This window comes from Mus caroli, chromosome 1 (assembly GCF_900094665.2).
Source record: "Mus caroli chromosome 1, CAROLI_EIJ_v1.1, whole genome shotgun sequence".
Lineage (NCBI taxonomy): Eukaryota > Metazoa > Chordata > Mammalia > Rodentia > Muridae > Mus > Mus caroli.
The window spans coordinates 123923553-123932641 of NC_034570.1; positions in this window are offsets into that span (position 1 = coordinate 123923553).

The following is a 9089-nucleotide window of genomic DNA, read 5'->3' on the forward strand; positions in this document are numbered from 1 at the left end:
TGGGGGGGTGCTCACTGGTCACACACTGGGGAGCATGGGGGGGTGCTCACTGCTCACACACTGGGGAGCATGGGGGGGTGCTCACTGCTCACATACTGGGGAGCATGGGGGGGTGCTCACTGCTCACACACTGGGGAGCTCAAAGGCTCACTGCTCACACATTGGGGAGCATGAAAGCTCTCTGGTCACACACTGGGGAGCTCGAAGGCTCACTGGAGCTGGAGTGGCTAAAAACCAGAAGCAAACAGCTACACACCTACCAGGGAATATCTGTTATGTGCTAAGCTCTTGGTCAGGCTTAAGATCTGGAGAAATTTCCTCTCTTGGAAATACCTCCCCTGGCCTCCACAAGGCCCAAGAAAGGAAATGGACAAGAGGGGGCAGCAGGAAAGGGGAAGATGGAGGAGAAGGCTGAACTTAGTCAGCTATCTGAGATGAGGGCCAGAAGGGACACAGCACCTCACTATCTGGGCAGGAGCTGAGTCTCATGCTCCTGGGTTGGTGGAGTTCCTGTGGTCTGTTTAATTACCGTGGGAGCTAAGACATGGATTGGATGAAGGGGTGAATGTGGGGAGGTGGGGAGGAGCCCCAAAAATCTAGCCTTGGACTGTAGATTTCATCTGCTCAGACCTCCTCACCTGCCAGGACACTTCATACCAAAGGCATTCCAGAAAGCAGGCTCAGCGATGACGCCGGGGGCCCCGAGGGACAAGGCTGGAGCTGCAGGAATCTTTAGTGCCACATCAGCGCTTCCGGAATGTGAACAACCTAGACAAAGATGGGGGAGGCAGCTCAAGGAGACCAGAAAGGCTTTTTGAATGCTCCTTCTTCCTGGCTTTTTCCTGAGGCACAGGCGGGATCATGATGTTCTTGAGTGGACACCCCCTCGTGGGTAGGGCCGTGGGAGGGAAACTCCCATGACACATTGGCCTGGCTCCCTGGCTCAGGATCCGATGACCCTTCCATCTCCCTCTGCCATATCCTGAACGGGGAGAGTAAGAGGAGAAGAACAGAGTAGAAATGTGGGGAGCAGCAGACCTCCCCTCCCCCGGAAGAACATATGCAGACTTCAGGAGTGGGAATCTGAAATCCGACTGCCGGCTAGATTGTGTCTTTAAGGGACAGGATGGATCAAGAACAACGATTTGGCTGAGTGACGTGAGCATTTTTAAAATAGAAGAGGCAGAGTGTTGAGAGTCACCTAATAGACAGCAGGCTGGTTTTCTGGAAGACGATGGATGTGCAGGCTAAGATGGGGAGCCAGCCGGGGTGGGGCCAAAGCCCATGGCTGGTCCTCCAAATGTAAGCTGTAGCTTGATAATCTCTTACATACTGTGCCCCAGTCACTTACTTGGCCAATTGATTACCACTTATTGGATTACCAGTTATTGGAACTGGGGCTGTAGGTCACTACAGCCCTTACCTGGCATGATCAAAGCCCTGAGCTCCATCTTGGGGACTTCAACAAAAACATTTTTCTTTCTTTTTCCATTTTACTGAGTGCCATCTAGTACATTTGTGTTTTGGTTAGGTTTGGTCTTGATTTTGTTCCTAAGGCAAGTTCTCACTCTGTAGTTCCAGTTCCGGGGAGGCCGGCAGTGCTGAGCTGAAGACAAGGGCAGTGTCAGCATCGTCCTGATAAACCTTGAAAGGCTCTCTCTGAGGATAAAGGATAAAGGGCAATCCTCCACCGTGCCCAGCTTTGGGGATACATTTATGAACAAAACAGACAGCAATCTATGCCCTTGTGGACGTTTGAATCCCCAGTGAAGCTGGAGCAAAGTGCATAAAAGATTAGCAGGAAGAGGGGCCGAGAAGCCACGTTGGGGGCCATTCTAAAGCTGTGGCTTTTATTCTGGGGGAAACAGAGTCATTGGGAGGTGCTGAGCTAAAGACTGAAATGACCTAACAGACTTTTAAAAGGAGTCTTTCCAGCAGGCAAGGTGACTTAGGGAGTAAAAGTGCTTGCCACTGAGCCTGACCACCTGAGAAGGATTCCTGGGGCCCATGTGGAAGAAAGGAGAGAAATGACTCTTGCAAGTTGTCTTTTGATCTCCACACGTGAGCTGTGACACACACACGCACACACACCGATAGAAATGGATGAAAAGACACTAGCTGATTAAGGAGGAAAGCAGTGGCAGGCTTGATGGGGACCTAGCAGAAGACCACTTTTGAAAGAAAATGGCAGGGCTTGGACCAGAGTTGCAGCAGCACAGAAATGGGAGCCATCAGATCTGGAGGTGTATGTAGTCTGAAGGGGGAACCGACAGTTTTTTCAGGCGGGTGGAGGAGGAGTGGGGTAAACCTGGGCTGGGGTGGAGGCCCGTAGACCTCTCAGTCCAGGAAGTAAGAAAGTAGACTATGGTTGTCTGATGCCACTCTAAGATTTGGGGATTGTATTAAACTGGAAGGCAGATCTATCCAAAGCTGACAGGCTGCCTCGTAAGCTTGCCTGTACTGTTCTGTTCTGGGGAGGCAGGCAGTGCTGAGCTGAAGAGAAGGGCAGAACCAGCATTGTCCTGATAAACCTTGAAAGGTTCTCTCTGAAGGACAAGAGGAGAACGTTGGGGACTGTATGGCCCTTTGTGTAGTTTAAGTTTCCTGAGATTTGGCTTCTTTATCTACACAATGAGAGCTATACTAACATTTTCTTACTCTCACGCCTGAAGTCCCACATTTTCAAAGGTTTTTAGATTCCCAAAGAACTTAAGAAATATCTCCAGGTTCTGCCTCTAGCCTTGGTCCTTACAGTAGGGACAGGTGCTGCAGTACAGAGCAGGGGCTGGGGCTAAATAATTTCAGGTCATCTTTGGTCACCTCTGTACTTCAGAATTCTCTGTTTTAGTCGTCTGGGGAGGTTGCTCACAGAATTTTGCCCAGAAAAAGACCGAAAGGCTGAGCGTTTACAAGAGCCATGACTCCGGTTCCACTGACAAGTTCTCAGCCGAGGGCCCCTGGAGGAGCTGGAACCACAGTTTTTCTTGGAGACACAAGCTTTCTCTAGCTCCCTTTAGATTTGATACATCTCCTCCTCAGTCTTCTTTCTCTGTCATCCTGCCCCCTTCCTAGGCTAATCTCACTCCAAAATTCTCCCTCATCCTGTCTGGGGCATTTAGGACAAGCTGGGGGAATGGGGGAGGGGGGCTTCTAGTCCATAAATGGACACTAACTCTTTAAATTTTAGTTTTCAAAAAAGGCAGTCTCAGCCTTCTGCTCTCTCCCTGCCAGGGAGTTCCTGGGAAGAGGAAGGAATCAGCTTTGACGGTATGGGATTCTAGAAATAGCTGAACGTTTGAAAAGATAGACCAGTCTGACTCAGCTTCCCTTGTAAACACAGGGTTTTCCCAGCTCCACATGCTAAGCCCCCATTTCCTGATGGAAGTACACAACAGTGTATCTGTAGAGGTTGGGATCCAACAAGCAGAATCCCCACCCCACCCACCTCCTTACTCCTCCCCCGCCTCTCGCCCCTGTCTGTCTCTTGGCTGCACTGCCTGGACTTTGGATTGTGGGTGCTAAGCTTCTATAACAGAGTTGACCAAGCAGGCCAGTTCAAGGGAGCTGTCATCCTTCAAAGCTCTGGGGCTGGAGTCTGAACTTGCCTGATACAGCTCACCTTGGGACTTCTGGCTGCAATTGTTCAGCACTATCTCTGCTTGGTGCAGCCTCACACTTTGAAGTGGCCCATCCTCTGCCAGGAGCCCCTCCTTGCAAAGGGACTCCCAGTTTGCCCTGCTTCCCACCCAGGTGACCAGTCGTCTGTGGATTTGGCAAAGCTATGGATGATTCAAGGCAGTGTCTACACTCACCTTGAAATTTTGCTCATCAACAATCGGGCTCGCCAATAGGCCTGGGAGATAGACTTGGCCCTACTCAAAAAATTCTAGGTCATGAGCAGATACACCAAGAAGCCAATCCACTGATTTAGCGTGAACGACATAACAGCAGCCAAAACCAACCTGATACTTGAAGCTACTGTTAACTATGTCCACTACCAGGGACATTCATTCAAAGACAACTCAAATGCAATGGGACAGTGTCACCTGGACAGAAGGAAGCTGGGTGACAAGAGCTACCCTGGGTGGTAGTGCCAGCCCCTATCCCAGGGGGTCACTCAAAGCACCAGCACAGCCATTAGGTTCACCCCATGCTGTTAAATGTCACCACAGCAACTTCTCTGTTGGCACAGCCTTTCTTCTACAAAGCATGTCACAGTGACTCAGAGTCACTTTCTGAGTCCCCTTCACACCCATCGTGTTGTTGCAAGGATTAAGGGAGGCAGCAGGTGAGAGTGCTTTGTAAGCAAGACATTACCTCTGTCAGCCTAAGGAGTGAGAACAGGTACTCAGTAAGCCAGCGGTGAAGGCCTCCTCCACCAGCCAGCCCAGCCCCTTATAAAAGGGAATCTGAGAGTGAAACAACAGACACCTCATTACCTAATAAACCCATCAACGTTTGCTGAGACCAGACTATTGTTCTTGATGCCATAGAAAACACAGGAGTGGTCCCCTCCCTCCACGAATTTATGTAGAATAGAATTGAAGCTATAAACCAACACCTACAGGCTGATGGCTAACAATACAGAGATGGGGATGCTGAGGGTGGGGACCAGGGACAGAACATGTGGCAAGATGTTCAAATCAGTTGTTTGTAAGGGGACCACTGTGTAGATGAAGCACTGGATAAATCAGCTTAGGAATGAGCTGGATGCTAGGCTCCACAGCCAAGCAGGTGACAGGCGGTGCTTCGTAGTCCTATACCCTTCCTCACAACCATTGTCACCTTGCTCTCCCTTGGCTACCACCATGAGAGGACATGCCCAGGTCAGATATGGGTGGGTAGAGTAGGCTAATTCCTTCCTTGCCAGACATTTGAGGTGGGCAGCGAGCAGATAGTTCGGTTATTGTAGTTGTTCTCTTTACCTGACTATCTTTAGTGCCTCTTGTATCTTCTACAAGGCATGCTATGACACCTTAAAGCCACTTCTTCAGTCCCCTCACATCTACGTGTTTCGGCAAGAATCAAAGGTCATGGCTCATAAAGATGCTTGGCAGCCATTACATCTTCACTTACAGATCCCTCTCCTCTGCCTCAGCTGGGCCAACTTGGGCCACCTCACCATCTGTGTCCCATGTCCCTTGAGAGAGTCTGTCTCCCTAGATCAGTTTCTCCCTCCCCACTGTGGCTTTAAGCAAGATCCAGCCTCAGGCTCCTCACGTCCTCAATAGCTACATTAGAAATGTGACCTCTTTCTACTCATGTTAAATTGTGTGTGTGGAATCACGCCATCCCCATTGCAGATTAACTTAAGGAAAAAAAAATACTGACCAGCAAGTAAGTCACTGGTTTTATGTTACTACTGCTTTCCAAGTGTCAGAGTGTACACAGCCCAATCCTCTTTCCCTATGATATAAAAGTCACTGGGTGGTGATGGCACAAACCTTTAATACTAGAACTCAGGAGGCAGAAACAGGTGGAGCTTTGTAAGTTCAAATCCAGCCTGGTCTATGGAGGGAGTTCTAGGACCGCCAGAGCTACTCCGAGAAACCCTGTTTTGAAAAACTAGAAGAAAAAAATTTTAAATGGAGCCTGACATGATGGTGCATGCTGATATTCCTAGTATTTGAGAGGAACAGGCAAGAAGATCACAAGTTTGAGGCTACCTTGGCCTACAGAGTGAGAGCCTGTTTATAAAAAAAAAAAAAAAAAAAAGAACATATAAAAAAGAAAGAGAATATTCACATGATTATGCTGAGATGGGACTGGAGAGATGCTGCAGCCATTAAGAGCGCTTGTTCTTACATCAGACACAGGTTCAGTTCCCAGCACCTACGTGGTGGCTCACAACTGTCTCTAACTCCAGTTCCAGGCAATCTGACACCCTTTCCTGGCCTCCAAGGGCGCCAGGCACTCACATGGGGCATACACACGCTCTCTCTCTCTCTCTCTCTCTCTCTCTCTCTCTCTCTCTCTCTCTCACACACACACACACACACACACACACACACGAGCGAGAGAGAGAGAGAGAGAGAGAGAGAGAGAGAGAGAGAGAGAGAGAGAGAGAGAGAGAGAGAGAGAGAGAGAAGAGAGAACGTGCATGGATATTCATGTGGGTAGGTGGATGTCCATGCCCATGTTTAAGTATATGGAGACCTGAAGAGCATATTGGAGTTTTGATTATTGCTCTCTTCCTTATTCCCTTAAGACAAGGTTCTCACTGAACCTGAAGTTAGGCCGGCAGCCAGCAAGCCCCAATGATTCTCCATCTGCCTCCCACAGTCCGGGTGTTATAGGGTCACAAAGGCACACCCAGCTTTTTATGTGAGTGCTTGGCATTTGAATGCAAACCCTCATGCTTGGAAAGCAAGCAGTCTTGCTGTCTGAGCTGTTTCCCCAGACCCTAAGTCTATGCTAAGCATGTGCCCTTCCACCAAGCTACACCTTTAAGTCCAAATGACTTTTATTCTGATATAGAAGGGGAGATGTTTAACTAGAATTTTTACCCAGTGTCTCCCTCAAACTCAAAACTGAGTAAGTGTCCTGTATTTTCGTTTTCCCAATCTGGAAATCCTAACAGCAGGAAGATTGAGGTTAGACAATAGGAAGATCTTGGACTATGCCTTGGGCTACTGACCCAGAGGAGGCAAGAATCTCCCATTCTGGACAGCTTTAAAAAGGTGAGTGTGGCAAACTGGAAGATGGTAGCACACACCTTTGATGCCAGCACTCAGGAGGCAGAGCCAGGTGGATCTCTGTGAGTCTGAGGCCAGCCTGGTCTACAGAGCAAGTTCCAGGACAGGCAGGGCTACACAGAGAAACCCTGTCTTGAAGCACAAAACAAAACAACAACAAACCAAACCAAACGAAGACAAAACTGAGTGTGCCCAGGAGCTAGTGGGTAGCCTTTAGTCATTTAGAGCTGTCTTTACAGCCAAGAGACTCATCTTCTGTAGCTGAGCTCAGGAAGATTCACATAAAACACAGGAAGTGGTGGACAGTGAACGAGATTATCAGTGGAGTTCCTGCCAAAATGAGGAAGTGACACTGGGTGGAGGCAGGGGACGCCTGAAGTCCCCAGAGAGGATGTCAGAGCAGGAGGTGCTGAGATCATCTGGCTACCCCACCCCCCTCACTTTGGGCCAAGGAGGGGGGGCTGAGGGTGTGGAGCTGTGGGGTGAATCTGGAGGGTTGGATGAGCCTCAGCAAGTAAGTATAGCCGGGGCAGCAGGAGTTCAGGCCTTGGGAAAAAAACTTAAGATATGTATTTGGGGGTAGAAATGACCCCCAAAGAGAAAGAAAGGTGGCCTCAGGAGATTCAGCAGAGCAGGGGCTGATGTGAGTTTCTAGGGTCACCATGGGGAGCTCTGGGGCTCTCAGTCTGGTAAGAGAGACAGGTGTGCCCTAGAAATCAGGTTGTCAAGCATGCTTCGTTTTCTTCCTCCTTTAGTGCATACTGGGTGTGGTGCTGAACCTGGGTGTCCTGAACTAAACAGAATATACACTGCCCGTCAGAGCCTGGAGGTCCAGGGGAGGAGAGGTAAGTAAGTCCTTGTGAATTTGTAACTTTTATAAGGTGAAGGACTTCTTGTTTCTCTTTTTCTTTCTTTTTTGTAGATAGGCTTATAGCTTGTGCTAGCTTTGACCTTGACCTTATTCTGTAACTGAGAATGACCTTGAATTCTCCATCCTCCCCAGCTCCCCTCACAGGCGGGCATTCACCCATCATGCCAGGTTTCTATAGAGCTAAGGACCAAATCCAGACCTTTGCTTTGGGTCACTGACTTCCTTCCTTGGTGAGAGTTCAGATGTCATTCCTGTAGTGCCCCTCCATGAAACTCCATATTTAGACCCTACTGGGTGCAGACCTTTGGATAGGTAAACACTCTAACAACTGGATAACAGCCACAGCCCGGGCTGGACTTGAATTTGCTACCATCCCTACACCTCTGCCTCCAGAGTGCTGTACCAACAGCCTAGGCCAGCCTGTACAGGAGTCAAAGGTCACCACCTGACCCCAATGTACCTCTCTAGCTGCTGCCTCTGTCCCCCACACTGCTTGCTTGCTCTGTTGAGTAAAGTAAAATTAACTGGCTAAACTGGGTGTAGTGGAGTTGACCTTCAATCCCAGTCCTTGGGAGGCAGAGGCAAGCAGATCTCTATGAATCCAAGGCCAACCTGGTCTACAGATTGAGTTCCAGGAACAACCAAGGCTATACAGAGAAACTGTGTCTCAAAAAAAAAAAAAAAAAAAAAAAAAAAACCACACACACACACACACAAATTAGCTGGCTTGGAGAATGACTTAAAATAAGAATGACTTAATAGCTTTCTTATTGTTGGGTTGTTTTTGTAGCCTTGGCTGTGCTGGGACTCACTCTGTAGATTAGTCTGGCCTCAAACTCACAGAGATCCGACTGTCTCTAGCTCCTGAGTGTTGGCGTTAAAGATGTGTGCCACCATGCCCAGCCTAGCTTCTATATTTTACCCCCTCCCATACCTACTACAAGCTGGGAGAAGCTGTTGGGTGCTGGCCAGGCTGGCCTGGAACTCTGGACCCTCCTGAACAGGGTTTACAGGTGTTCTGTACCACACCAGGCCCCTTGGGCGATTCCTAGGAGCCAACACTAGGAATGGTGATTGGAGGGGTGGGAGGGCAGGTGTATTAGGAGTTAAATGAATTCCCTGATAGACAGAAGATAGATAGACAGAAGATAGACAGACAGACAGACAGACAGACAGACAGACAGACAGACAGGCAGGCCCCAAATAAAGAAAAAGATGGCAAACTTTGGTTTCTTCTTCCTGACCAGAGACAAAGGTCTAAAGGCCTGGTGAGCAGAGACCTGGATGTGTTGTTTCCATAATCCTGGGCCTGTGAGCTTCCCTGTCTGTTCAACCTGATCTCCTTAGGGGAGGACAACCTCTCAAAGACCCTTAAAAACTCCCAGCCATCAAGGAGAGACTCAGTTTCACTTCCCAGTCCCTCCTTAACTAAGCAGAGGGTCTGTGTGTGCCTCACTCTGCCTCTGTGTGTGTGTGTGTCTGTGTGTGTGTGTGTGTGTGTCTGTGTGTGTGTGTGTGTGTGT